Source organism: Primulina huaijiensis, chromosome 8 (genome assembly GCF_012295235.1).
Source record: "Primulina huaijiensis isolate GDHJ02 chromosome 8, ASM1229523v2, whole genome shotgun sequence".
NCBI classification, from domain to species: domain Eukaryota; kingdom Viridiplantae; phylum Streptophyta; class Magnoliopsida; order Lamiales; family Gesneriaceae; genus Primulina; species Primulina huaijiensis.
This window is the reverse complement of record NC_133313.1, coordinates 16,225,834-16,236,944: the sequence shown is the minus strand read 5'-3', so window position 1 is coordinate 16,236,944 and position 11,111 is coordinate 16,225,834.

The window sequence follows — 11,111 nt, the reverse complement described above, 5'->3', positions numbered from 1 at the left end:
AGACTCTAGCAGCAAGCACTCTGGATCTCATAAAGATTATCAAAGAAGATAGTGCTAATGAATAACTAAAAAATATTCGCAAGCAAATGTTTTCAAAGTTTATTAGAGCCAGACTGAATGCTTAGCCAAATTGATAATTCATTATTCAAAAGCCAAAATGGTATCGAGAGCCAAATTGATCAAAGAATAACTGATGGAGCCAAACTTATAGTAGTTTATGTAAGTCGATCAGTCAACCCAAATCTACAAATATTCTCTGGCAAATCGAATTTCTGGCAAGCTTCTGTGTTTTGATTATATCTCCCAGCTGGATGCTCCAAATGACAATCCGCTAACTAGACTGATCAGAAAACTCAATTTGAAATAAGTCGTATTTCACGTCAGTTGGGCAAAATCGGATGTTATCATGGTCTAATTGATCGCTGAATTACCGAACTGATCACACGAAAATAGCAATCAGTTGGGTTTGAGCAGTTGCGGTATTTTGGTCATATCTCTCAGCTCGGTTATGGAAATGAAGCGATTCAGTATGAGTTGAAAATATAAGACAAAGATCTACAAATCATCTTCCGAGGTCAAAGTCTGAATCGAAGCTTAAGATGCTGATAAATGATAATGAAGCTACTGGTTGTGCACAAACTGAAATCAGTTAGACTGATTTCAGCACACCAACTGAAACTGAACAAGACCAACTGAACTGAACCAGCTGCTGACCAACTGAACCAGACCAGCTGAAGACCAGTTGAACCAGACCAGTTGAACTGAACCAGCTGGAACTGAACTAGACTAGCTGAAGACTAGTTGAACCAGACCAGCTGAACTGAACCAGACCAACTGAACCAGTTGAACTGAACCGAACCAGCAGCTGACCAACTGAACTGAACTGAACCAGCTACTGATCAGTTGAACTGAACGACCAGTTGAGTTGACCAGAGTTGACTAGTTGACCAGAGTTTACCAGTCGGGAAAATGCCCAGCAAGACGAATTTGACCGTTGTAATTTCAGAAACAGTACAGAAACTTTCCAAACAGATATATTCTTGTGTCTAACGTATATATCATTGTTGGGGCTTATAAATACAACATATTGAATATCAAACAAGAGCTTTTTGAAGAGAATTCAAAGCATGGGCAGTTAGCATGAAAAAATCAGCTAGTTGAGAGCACAAGCCCTTGTGTGAGGATACTTGAGATGTACACTATAAATGACAAATTCCTCACACACAATCACTCACACATATACAAGAGAGTTGAACTTCAAAGATTAGTTGAGTGAGTCTTGCACAAAAACAATAAACTTGTGTATGTAGTCTTTGCATATGAGACATTAAACAATATGCTGATTGTGAGGTGCTGCCTACAATCTTGAGTGCTAGGAGTTCAGTTTAGGCAGTGGGTAAGTCCTAGCTGAATGGGTTTGTACAAAGAGTTGTATAAATCAAAGTCTTCTAGTGAATCCTTTCCAAGGGGAAGAAGGGGTGACGTAGGAGCATTTGAAGTCTCCGAACATCCATAAACAAATTTGTGTCTATTTGTTTATTGCATTTAATTATCATTTTCATAGTTTTAAAGATGCATTGTTGAAGCATTTTATGTGTTCTTTAAATACCAAAATATTACATATCAAGTGTTTGATAAAATGCTTCAACTAAAATATTTTTACTCATTCAACTTGCATATATTTTAAATGATTTACAAAATGTTTAATCGGTTTCTACGAAGGATTATTTCGAGTGTCTTCCGCTTGGTTTGAACACCAAACTCGATTTAATTCACCGATGTTCAATATTTCAAAAACCGAGCTATTGTAGCTCAAAGATTGCCCCCTAATCGATCCTTACAAGTGGTGTCAGAGCGGGTTGTTCTTGAAAAAGCATTGAAACTGATTTTGATGTTTAAAATCGAAAATTTCAGATTTTTTACACATATATATGCAAAACTGAATTTTCGCGCAGCTTCCAGCGACTGTAGGAAAAATGGCATATCTCCTTGCTCGAGTGTCCAAATGACAAACCGCTTTTTGCGTTGCAAAGTAGACTTCTAGAGGTTTACAGCGGTATACAATTTGCAGCCTAGTTATGCTAGAGAAAATACAGTTTATTCGTTGAAAACAGAGCATATGTGCTGCAGCAGAAAATGAGCCATGGAGAAAATTGGTTAGTTATCCCTCTTCTTTTATAATTTTCAAAATTTCAAAAATATAGGGGGAGAACTCATTAAAATTTTAATGGAGTTATTATTTTTAAATATTGAGGGGAAGAAAATTTTGTTTAAAATGTTTTGAAAATATGACTTTTTGATTCACACAAAAAGGGGGAGAAATATGTTAGTTGAGTTGATTGTTTATCTAAGTTTTGTGATCATCAAAAAGGGGGAGATTGTTGGAACTTTTCAAGTTCGCAATCTTGATTTTGATGTTAACAAAACTTGTTATTGTGTTTCTAACATATTTACTCAAGTGTGAAGTTGTTAACACAAGAAGCAAGCTGAAACTGAATTCTGCACAAACTGAATTTTTGGCAAGCTTCTGTGTTTTGATTATATCTCCCAGCTGGATGCTCCAAATGACAATCCGCTAACTAGACTGATCAGAAAACTCAATTTGAAATAAGTCGTATTTCACGTCAGTTGGGCAAAATCGGATGTTATCATGGTCTAATTGATCGCTGAATTACCGAACTGATCACACGAAAACAGCAATCAGTTGGGTTTGAGCAGTTGCGGTATTTTGGTCATATCTCTCAGCTCGGTTATGGAAATGAAGCGATTCAGTATGAGTTGGAAATATAAGACAAAGATCTACAAATCATCTTCCGAGGTCAAAGTCTGAATCGAAGCTTAAGATGCTGATAAATGACAATGAAACTACTTGTTGTGCACAAACTGAAATCAGTTAGGCTGATTTCAGCACACCAACTGAAACTGAACAAGACCAAATGAACTGAACCAGCTGCTGACCAACTGAACCAGACCAGCTGAAGACCAGTTGAACCAGACCAGTTGAACTGAACCAGCTGGAACTGAACCAGACCAGCTGAAGGCTAGTTGAACCAGACCAGCTGAACTGAACCAGACCAACTGAACCAGTTGAACTGAACCGAACCAGCAGCTGACCAACTGAACTGAACTGAACCAGCTACTGATCAGTTGAACTGAACGACCAGTTGAGTTGACCAGAGTTGACTAGTTGACCAGAGTTTACCAGTCGGGAAAATGCCCAGCAAGACGAATTTGACCGTTGTAATTTCAGAAACAGTACAGAAACTTTCCAAACAGATATATTCTTGTGTCCAACGTATATATCATTGTTGGGGCTTATAAATACAACATATTGAAGATCAAACAAGAGCTTTTGAAGAGAATTCAAAGCATGGGCAGTTAGCATGAAAAAATCAGCTAGTTGAGAGCACAAGCCCTTGTGTGAGGATACTTGAGATGTACACTATAAATGACAAATTCCTCACACACAATCCCTCACACATATACAATAGAGTTGAACTTCAAAGATTAGTTGAGTGAGTCTTGCACAAAGACAATAAACTTGTGTATGTAGTCTTTGCATATGAGACATTAAACAATATGCTGATTGTGAGGTGCTGCCTACAATCTTGAGTGCTAGGAGTTCAGTTTAGGCAGTGGGTAAGTCCTAGCTGAATGGGTTTGTACAAAGGGTTGTATAAATCAAAGTCTTCTAGTGAATCCTTTCCAAGGGGAAGAAGGGGTGACGTATGAGCATTTGAAGTCTCCGAACATCCATAAACAAATTTGTGTCTATTTGTTTATTGCATTTAATTATCATTTTCATAGTTTTAAAGATGCATTGTTGAAGCATTTTATGTTTTCTTTAAATACCAAAATATTGCATATCAAGTGTTTGATAAAATGCTTCAACTAAAATATTTTTACTCATTCAACTTGCATATATTTTAAATGATTTACAAAATGTTTAATCGGTTTCTACGAAGGATTATTTCGAGTGTCTTCCGCTTGGTTTGAACACCAAACTCGATTTAATTCATCGGTGTTCAATATTTCAAGAACCGAGCTATGCTCGGAGAATTCAACGGCTTCTACGTCACCCCTTCTACCTCCACGGATAGGATCCACTAGAAGACTTTGATTTATACAAAACTTTGTACAAACTCACTCAGCTAGGACTTACACTACTGCCTAAAATGAACTCTTAACTACGACTAAAGGCAGCACCTTCCAGCCAACACTTCTTTAACGTCTATGTGTCAAATACTACATACACAATTTTAACGTCTTTGTGCAAGACGGTATTTGAGTGGTTGAGAGTGTTTGTGTGTGAGAAATGAACAAAGATGTTCTCACACATTGAGGGATAAAAGCTTCTATACTAAGCTGATAACACGTTGAAGTGTCCCTCTGGGCTGATTGCTTCTGAAAGCTGATTTTCAATGTGCGTGCCCTTTCTTTTTTCTCTTATTTGCGTTTAAGCTTTTTCTCTCTGTATCTTGTTGTTGTTGAGTATTCACTGATTTTCTCTATATATAGGCGGGAAAAACTGATCGTACAGTGAGACTCATTTATTGTATTCGTTGCATCTTGAATTCGTTTCTTGGACTTTGTGTCTCGACTTTTCGATTGTCCTTCTGTTAGGATCGATTAGGGGGCAATCGTTGAGCGTATTTAACTAACTAATTGCTGTTTTCAAATTGTTTTTATCAGTTAGAGTATCCGTCAGTTCAGTTGTCACCATAACTGAACTGATAAATGCAAAAATTAATCTACCATTTTTCAGTTATTTAGTTTAAATAAGTTAAAATGTTTTCTAATAACAGTATTTTTCACGAAGGATTACTTCGAGTTTCTTCCGCTTGGTTTTAAACCAGACTCGATTTAATTCATCGGTGTTAACATTCTTAGAACACGAGCTATTGTAGCTCATTGGAGAATATAGTGTTCGAAATGCCTTCGAAGGCAATAGCACACTCGATAATTCAATTGGTATCAGAGCTAGTTGTTCTAAGAAGAACATTTGAAGAAAACTGTGTTTTAAAATTTTTTACTGTAAAATAGTGTTAAAAGCTATTTAAAAGTATTTCATACAATTTTCAAAACTATTTGAAAATATTTATATGTCGCTCTTTAGCAAAGAGTTGAGAGGATTGGTTCGGAAACTAACGTTGTACCCACTTGACTAGACTCTTAGCTTTGGGGTTTTAATCAGCCTGCAGCGGTCTGAGAATCATCTGCAAAGATGCACAGCTAAACTGCTCGCTGAACAAGATTTCAGTTGCAAGCCTACCAGGTCAGCTGTTCTTCAGACGAAACTCATCCATGTTAGGATGTTGGTCGATTTAATCACAAGCTTAATTTCACGTGAGCCTAGTCAGAGTCTGCTGGACCAGTTGAGTAAGCACAGAGGTCAAGTTCAAATCAGTTTAACTCGTTTCTCTAGCCAATTGAATTCACAACCGATGCAGCATTTCAAGCAGTCAAGCAACCAGTTGATAGTATATCCAGTTCTGTCGCATAAACCAACTGATATATGATGTTGTTTAAATTATGCAATTGTTGTAGCAATTTTTCCTTTTCAACTGATGTATGTACTCAGATGTAAATACAAGGAAATTTATTTAATAAACATCATGTTTGTTCAACTGTGTTTCGTTGTGACTGAATGGATATTTTCAGATTTCTTGTTTACATTGCTTGAATTATTATAACATTTGAATAAATGACTAGAAAAATATATTTCAAATACGGGTTTTCATTCAGTCTCTGAGGGTGAGTTTTTCTTTTACCCTCAAACTGAAAATTGTTTTGTTTAATCAGTTTTAAAATTCAGTTGTCGAGAAGAATTTTTTTTTTTGTCAACTGAAAAGTGCTTTCCTAAATTTTTTTAATTCAATTTTGGAGGGGAAGTTTTTCTTATCCTCTATCTCTAAATGGTTTTCAAAACTTCTTTAATTCAGTCTTTGAGGGGGAGCTTTTAACGATGTTTGAATGTACTAACCCTTGAACTGAATATATTGTGCTTAACTGCTCAAGTTTTGTGATCATCTACAAGGGGGAGATTGTTGGAACTTTTCAAGTTCGCAATATTTATTTTGATGTTAACAAAACTTGTTAATTTGTGTCAATAATAATCTACCTTAGTGTGCAGAAGCTAGGATCAGTCACGAGCTGTTTACATCGCAAACTGAAGACCTGACTGATCGCACAAACTGAATCAGTCTAACTGTTACGTCAATTGAGCAGTCTAGCTGATTGTACAGTTGATAGGTGGTTCAGCAGGAGAACCTCAGAAGCCTGGCCAGCCGAAGGAGTGTTCAACTGATGAAGAAACCCAGCTGATCAATTCAACTAAACGAGAGTGAAATCAGTTCAATTGACGAGTCAACTGATTTCACCAGCTGAACCGAAGATCAGTTCAGCTGACCAGTCCGAAGCATCAGTCAGAATCTTTCAGTTGTAGATGAAGACAAACTCTTTCAGTGGATTCCAGATGTGCGTGAAGGTACAAAGACATTGTCCAGTCAAAGGACAATAATGGACGTTGCATCAGAGCATTAAAGACAAAACGTTTCACAAGGGCAGTTGAAAAGTCGAAACACAAAGTCTAAGAAAAGAATTCAAGATGCAACGGATACAATAAATGAGTCTCACTGTACGATTAGTTTTTCCCGCCTATATAAAGAGAAGATCAGTGAATATTCAGCAACAACAACAAGATACAGAGAGAAAAATCTTAAACGTAAATAAGAGAGAAAAGAAAGGGCACGCACATTGCAAATCAGCTTTCAGAAGCAATCAGCCCAGAGGGACACTTCAACGTGTTATCAGGTTAGTATAAAAGCTTTTATCTCTCAGTGTGTGAGAACATCCTTGTTCAGTTCTCACACACAAACACTCTCAACCACTCAAATACCGTCTTGCACAAAGACGTTAAACTTGTGTATGTAGTATTTGACACATAGACGTTAAAGAAGTGTTGGCTGGAAGGTGCTGCCTTTAGTCGTAGCTAGGAGTTCAGTTTAGGCAGTAGTGTAAGTCCTAGCTGAGTGGGTTTGTACAAAATTTTGTATAAATCAAAGACTTCTAGTGGATCCTACCCGTGGAGGTAGAAGGGGTGACGTAGGAGCAGTTGAAGTCTCCGAACATCCATAAACATATCTTGTGTATTTAACTGACTAATTGCTGTTTTCAAATTGTTTTGATCACTTAGAGTATCCGTCAGTTCAGTTGTCACCATAAGTGAACTGATAAATGCAAAAACTAATCTACCATTTTTCAGTTATTCAGTTTACATAAGTTAAAATGTTTTCTAATAACAGTATTTTTCACGAAGGATTACTTCGAGTTTCTTCCGCTTAGTTTTAAACCAAACTCGATTTAATTCATTGATGTTAACATTCTTAGAACACGAGCTATTGCATGTCATTGGAGAATATAGTGTTCGAAATGCCTTCGAAGGCACTAGCACACTCGATCCTTCAAAATCAATATTCGATCTTAACAAAATATTGTGAATATGCCTAGGTTGAAATAAAATAATTTCGAAATCCAATATTATATCATGAAACAAGAGCATATGCAATTGAAGTTCAAAAATTCCATATGAATTGAGAAAGTCGCTAGGTGAATAATTACAAAAATGTTTAATATTTATACAATTCACATATATTTCGATTTTTAGTTTAATCAATCAAAATAAACTTAAAATTATTACACTTTTATCGAAAAAAGTGAAAAAAATTTTGGGGTATAATAATTGCCCCGACTATGAGATCTATTGACACATGATGTGTCAAGCTGCATTATGGTTTCAAATATTTGAATTGTACTGTTACCATCAACTATACTTTTGTGGATAAATTTAAAGTTTAATTAATGAAAATTAAGCTAAGAAGTATATAAAACTCAAAACGGATTTTCCATGAGCCAGGGGAAGTGTTGAGGCGCCCCAAATGCGGTCTAGAATAGTCCAAGCCACATGGGAGGCACCTAAGAGCCTTTTGTGTATTGGAATTTTTCTGGGGCCGTTCGCCTAAGCATCTGACGACTATGTTTGACAAGAGTTGCAAGTTTTCAAGGATCTTTGCCTCCAAAAGATGTCTTTCGGTCATATTTTTTAGATTTGTGACTTATATTTCAATCTTTATTAAAGAATTAAAAAATTTAGAGACAAAATAAAATCAAATTTGAGAATATCAAACAAAAGAAGAACATTTTCATTTATATTGAATTTCTTCTTTTTCTTTATTCTAAAAATAAAGTTTGATTCAATTTCTGGTCATGTAACTCGTGATTTCTAGTGCTACTATAACAAGTTGATATTTGCTGTATTTTTGCAACAGAATGCCATATCACGTAAGCACCATATGCGAGGCAACTTCGTCTTAAGGACAAAGAGTTCTCTCTCGCCTGTACTTCGAATTCGTTAACATAATTTATCGAGTTTCGTTATCTTCAGACTTCAGGTTGAAGATCCGTGAAGGCGTTCTGGATAAATCTCCACCAAATTTTGGTAAAATGTTTAGACTCACAATTGATATCAGAGTCAAGTTCACGATTTCAATTTTCATATATTGCAAGAAGGGTGATTCTTGTGGATAGTAAAGAGTCCAATTTTTAAGAGAGAGATTATTGAGGATAAATAATTGATCATTTTAGATTGAGTAATCGAAATATGATCTTGATCCCACAAAAATTAAATCCCAAATGTTAAATTAAATAATTTGTTTTTAGAAAACTGATAAATAAATGGTAGATGAAGAATAGAAGAATTGTTGTGAAAAAGTAAAAATTTACGGTAAAAAGTAAAAATTTCAAATTCTCAAAATTATCACACTACATACTTTATAATAATTTTCTCTCAACTCAATTGTGATTTTCTTCACAAATGAGATATCTATTTATAGAAAATCTTTACAAATAATCCAAAAATAAAATCATCATTACCTACATCATCACACACTAATTTTCAATATTTAAAACTCTTATTTTCAACATTCAAATATTCAACATACACATTTTAAATATTAATTTTCAACACTCCCCCTTGTGATGATGATCATGATACGATGATGTCTTCATTACGTGTTTTTGTACTGCCTCATTAAAAACCTTACTAGGAAAAACCCATTGGGATAAAAACCATAGTAAGGGAAAAAGAGTGCAGTCACGTAAACTCCCCCTCATGTTGATATGAACAATTCTTCACAAATTTCGTAGATTGCGCATCCCAATATTATATATGTGCTTTCTGAATATTGTCGTAGGAAGTGCCTTTGTGAAGAGATCTGATGAGTTTTCACTTGATTGAATGTGACGAACATCAATACATTTATTCTTCTCAAGCTCCTTGGTGAATGCGAAGAACTTAGGAGGAATATGTTTAGTTCTGTCGCTTTTTATGTATCCTTCTTTCATTTGAGCAACACATGCAGCATTATCTTCATATAGTATCACAGGCTTCTCGTCGAATGATAATCCGCATGAGATTTGGATATGTTGAGTCATTGATTTTAACCACACACATTCACGGCTTGCTTCATGTAGTGCAATAATCTCGGCATGATTTGATGAAGTTGTTACAAGTGTTTGTTTCTGTGAACGCCAAGAAATTGCAGTGCCTCCACGAGTAAATACATATCCAGTTTGAGAACGTGCTTTGTGTGGATCAGATAAGTATCCAGCATCGGCATAACCAATTATACTTGGATTAGCATCTTTTGAATACAAAAGTCCCAAGTCTGTCGTTCCTCGTAGATAACGGAATATATGTTTAATTCCGTTCCAATGTCTCTTTGTTGGATATGTGCTAAATCTTGCCAATAAATTTACGGCAAAAGATATATCAGGCCTTGTACAATTTGTAAGATACATAAGGGCACCGATAGCACTTAAATATGGTACTTCTGGACCAAGAATATCTTCATCATCTTCACATGGACGGAATGGATCCTTTTCTATGTTTAATGATCTAACAACCATTGGAGTACTTAAAGGATTTGATTTATCCATATTAAAACGTTTAAGGATCTTTTCTGCATAATTTTTCTGGTCAACAAATATTCCACATTCTTTTTGTTCAATTTGTAAACCNTCCATATTAAAACGTTTAAGGATTTTTTCTGTATAATTTTTCTGGTCAACAAATATTTCACATTCTTTTTGTTCAATTTGTAAACCAAGACAATACTTGGTTTTTCCAAGATCCTTCATTTCAAATTCTTCCTTCAAGTATGACACAACTTCATGAATTTCATTATTCGTTCCAATGATGTTTAAATCATCAACATATACAGCAATAATTACGCATCAGGATGATGTTTTCTTAATGAAAACACAAGGACATATTGAATTATTTACATATCCCTGTTTCATCAAGTGATCACGTAGCCGATTATACCACATTCGGCCAGATTGCTTTAACCCATATAATGATCTTTGTAATTTCACAGAATAACATTCTCTGGGTTTTGAACTTTGTGCTTCAGGCATTTTAAATACTGCAGGAATTTTCATATATATATATATTACTATCAAGTGATCCATATAAGTAAGCTGTAACAACATCAATAAGACGCATTTCTAAATTTTCAGATACTGCCAAGCTAATCAAATACCGAAACGCAATTGCATCCATCACGGGAGAATACGTTTCTTCATAATCAATTCCAGGCATGTGAGAAAAACCTTGTGCCACAAGTCGAGCTTTATATCTTACTATTTCATTTTTCTCATTTCGCTTTCGAATAAAAACCTATTTGTATCCAACAGGTTTTACACCTTCAGGTGTAAGGACTATAGGTCCAAAAACATTACGTTTATTTAGCGAATCCAATTCAACCTGGATGGCATCTTTCCATTTTATCCAATCCTGCCGATTTTTACATTCACCAGAAGATTTTGGTTCATGATCTTCATTATCATTTATGATGTCGATTGCCACATTATAATAAAATATATCATCAATTTCTTCTATATCTTTTCGGTTCCATATTTTTCCAGTATTAATATAATTAATAGAGATTTCATGATTCTCGTCAGTTTCTGGTTCTGAAAGAACATTTTCATCATCATGTGTTTCTTCAGGAACAACATTCTCTATTTTGTGATCATCATGTGTTTCTTCA